Raw genomic sequence first — 3,928 nt, forward strand, 5'->3', positions numbered from 1 at the left:
AGTTCGTCTTATAATCGGAAGGTTACTGGTTTGAGCCCTACCTTGGACAGTTTCGGTCGTTGTGTCCTTGGGCAAGACACGTCACCTACCGCTTACTGGTGTTGGCCAGAGGGGCCGATGGTGCGATATGGCAGCCTCACTTCTGTCAGTCTGTCCCAGGACAGCTGTGGCTACAACTGTAGCTTGCCTCCACCAGTGTGTGAATGTGAGAGTGAATGAATAGTGGAATTGTACAGCGCTTTGAGGTTCTCGAAAAGCGCTATATAAATGCAATCCAATATTATTATTGAAAGTGGTCTGTGGTCACCACCTGCAGAACCCCTCCTTTATTGGGGATGTCTTGCTAATTGCCTATAATTTCCACCTGTGGTCTATTCCATTTGCAAAACAACATGTGAAATTGATTCAGGGGGCCAATCAAATTTCAGCTGGGATCAGTGCCCCTGTGGCGACACCCCTGGAACCACCCCTGGCACCATCATACCCGCCACAATGGTCATTTAACTCATCTCGTCAGCACACAGATGCAGTCGTTTCTAACTGTCGTTAAGGCGGGAGAAGGCGCTGCACTATTCTCCATTTGAACTGAAGTGTATCCTTCTGTCTTAGGAGAGTTCACTGGCTACTTGCTTGGTGATAGGGGGTATCCATGTTTAGCCTATTTGCTTACCCCTTACCCTGACCCTGAACCGGGCCCACAGCAGTGATATAATCTGGCTCATTGCAGGACAAGAGCCAGAGTTGAAATGACTATCGGAATGCTTAAGGCCCGGTTCCAGTGCCTTCAAAGACTCAGGGTCACCCCAGAAAGGGCATGTGACATTATTGTGGCATGTGTGATTCTTCACAACATTGCCACAATTAGAGGAGCACACTGTCCTTCTGAACCAAACATCAGCAGTGATCCAAACCATGAACATCCTGACCCTCCCACGGACATACAAGATGGAAGCGCAGTCAGAGACACCATGTGTCACAATCATTTCCTTTGACCCATCACCTCAACATGTTGAAAGAAGAATAAACAGATTTTTTGTTCAACTGGCTTTATTGGTCGCCTGTATTTCCTGTACACAAAGTATTAAAAGATGTAAACCTCATAAAGTGTCTCTGTTGCTTCCTCCTCTGTAACAGCTGTCAATGTTTCTTCATTATTTTCCTGTAGTAAAGAAATTAACAACATTGCTGTTCTACTGTAAACTCATATAATCTGTGGAGTATTACTCACAACTGCATGTTGGTCTGGCTCAACAGGAGGCTGCACCAGATGCAGTACATCATCACCATCAACTGATAGAATATGAGGTTTATACAGGTCACTTATAACTTCCAAGGGACCAAATGGCAATTAACAAACATACCAATCACCTTACACTTCATTGTCATTATGCTCTCAAAGACAACCAAGACTGAGGGAAGGCAAAATCAGTAGGACAATAACTTCACTACAAAATAATTCATTATGGTAAAGAGTTTATCAAATGAATGAGTAGCACTGCAAAGGTGACTGTGAGGAAAGGATGTATGCACATCATGTATTGTTTTGGATTTACCTCTTATGTAGGCACTTGTGCCCTGTGGGGTTATTGTCACAGAGGATGTCCCCGCAGAGATGCCTTCAGCCACAGGGCGCCCACTGTTTTGGCTGAGAGCAACTGCTCAGCCTCTGTGAGTGGTGGTGGTGGAGGACCCCCACCTGTTTTTCGGGCCTCCGCTTTTTTTCTGTTGGCTATAACGGGTCACATTTGAGCATACAGAGTAAGCAAATATGTACTTGTAATGTGCTCAGATAATTTCAATAAGTGCTTACAGAGGGGAAATTAATGTAGCCTCTAACTGCAATTGATTTACATCGGACAAACAGACCAAGCACTATGGCTCATAATACAATTACACCTTACCTGTTTGGACTATATTTTTATATTTCATTTTTACTTGCTGCCAGGAACGTTTGGGGCCTGTTGGGTTGCACCTGCGCTCACATCACATCACAAAATAAAATGTATAAAATAAAAAATAAAATATAATAAAATAACGTGTTAAATGGGTGGAAATCCCTAGATCAATGTTTAAATTAACACTCACGCATTGACTCTGTCGGCTATGTTTTGCCATGCATGCTCCCTTTCTTTTGCAGCTGAGGCTGTGTTACTTTTTTTCCGCAAAATTTGCATGTTATCGGCATATGCTGCCATCAGAATTTCCTCAAGCGCTGTAAAATACAGTGACTGCGCCTCCTTTCCCTCCGTCTCCATGGTGACTCGCTTAATCTGTGCTCCACTAATCGGGGCTTTATGTATCCTGGTGCGCGCGCTTAACTTGGGGTTAAAGCAACTCCGCGTTGATTGAACTACTTGTTATCAGCCTTTCTGAAACCGAATATTCCGAGTTGGACAGTTCGGGGTTACTCAACCCTGAGTATCGTTTTTCACTCTGAGTTTTCTAAACCCGCTTTCTGAAACAGACCCCTGGTCTACAGATCTGGTCCAGAGTCATGTTGCTATCGGGGCTGTGTGACAGTATATGCTGCTCTTCTTCACTGCAGTCATCACATCACATGGTTCTGTAATCAGCACAAACACAACCTGAACATCATCCACTGGATTTAGAAGATTCAGTCATTTTTTTATTATGAACTATGTGATTTTGTATCTGTTGTCACTGTTTTCAACTCAAAACGTGATCGTTTATTTTCTAGTTTTTTGGGGTTTTTTGTGTTTTTTTGCCTTTCACTTCCTGAACTTCGTGGAGTGGAGCTTGTTGTTGGTGTGAAGAAACTGTAAGTTTGCTTTGTTTCCTCCTTTAACAGTTTGTCTTTAGGAACTTTACTGTTTGTTCAGCTCATGTTTGATTTCTTCACACAACAAACTGTGTGTGTTTGTATTTCCGGTCTCTCCATTAAAGTCAGTGTGTAATGTTTCCTGGCTAACATCAGCTGTGTGCAGCTTAGTTCAGCACAAATCTGCCGCTCCATAGTTCACGGTAACGGACTCACAGCTGGACCAACGAGGCCGAGTGTGTCCGCCACTCTGAGCTACGTTCGTGTTTGTGTACTTGTAGTTTGTACTTTGTGAGTTCACTCAGAGCCCACAGAGGACGCAGCGTACGTGATGACGTCACAGCCCTTTACCTCCTTTACTGTCACTGTGATTAATATTTCCTGCTTAGTCCTGGTGGTTACCTGGTTTCATGTTTCCTGCCAGAGCAAATATATGTTTTTAAAATATGTTTTAAAGCAGATATTTGAAGTTTACACATCCATGTCTTCCACTAAAAACTTTATTTAGTGACAAAGAAACAGAATTATTTAAAAACTTTACTCTAGTAGTTTACATGTAGTGGACTGATAGCAGAGCAGCTGATGGCAGCTTCCTCTGCCTCACACTGCTGTCTGACTGCATTCAGCTGACACTGAGATGAAGCAGGAAAGAACCAGCTGATATTTGGACAGCACACATGATGAAAGGAGGATTTCGGTTGATGTGCACATGAATGATTTGTGTTTCCTCTGCAGGTGAAGGTAGAAAGTGTGTGTGAGCTGATGTGAATTCTTTGGGTGAATTCTGAGCTTTTTGTGGATACGTGTCCATATTTGCATAAAAGACCTGAGAGCTGGAGGGTTAAACGGCAGTTCACCCCCTTTGTACTGGGGGCGCTGGAGCTCAAGAGGTAAAAGGAGACATTATGGCTCAATAAAAGCTCTGAGAACAAAACCTGAACTCAAACTGCTCAAACTCTAAATATTCTAAATAAGTAAATACATTGGACATGTGATGAGATTCATGTTCTCTCTCATGTTTTACAGTTGAAAGATGGAAAAATCTGTTGAGGAGCAGTTGCTGAACAGGCTGGAAGATTTGGGAGAAGAGGAGCTGAAACTTTTCCACTGGTACCTGGAAAAAGGACCCGGAGGTGATTTCACAACCAT

At 43.2% G+C, this 3,928-nt stretch overlaps 1 long non-coding RNA gene across 1 annotated transcript; it reads left to right on the forward strand.

Annotated features, from left to right (window-relative positions):
- The first annotated feature begins 2,388 nt into the window (after positions 1-2,388).
- On the forward strand, positions 2,389-3,928 carry LOC120729355. The gene is made up of 3 exons (XR_005694911.1): positions 2,389-2,779; positions 3,515-3,669; positions 3,806-3,928. It is a non-coding gene; the product is annotated as an uncharacterized LOC120729355 (long non-coding RNA).

This window comes from Simochromis diagramma, unplaced genomic scaffold (assembly GCF_900408965.1).
Source record: "Simochromis diagramma unplaced genomic scaffold, fSimDia1.1 OVJJ01000295.1, whole genome shotgun sequence".
Lineage (NCBI taxonomy): Eukaryota > Metazoa > Chordata > Actinopteri > Cichliformes > Cichlidae > Simochromis > Simochromis diagramma.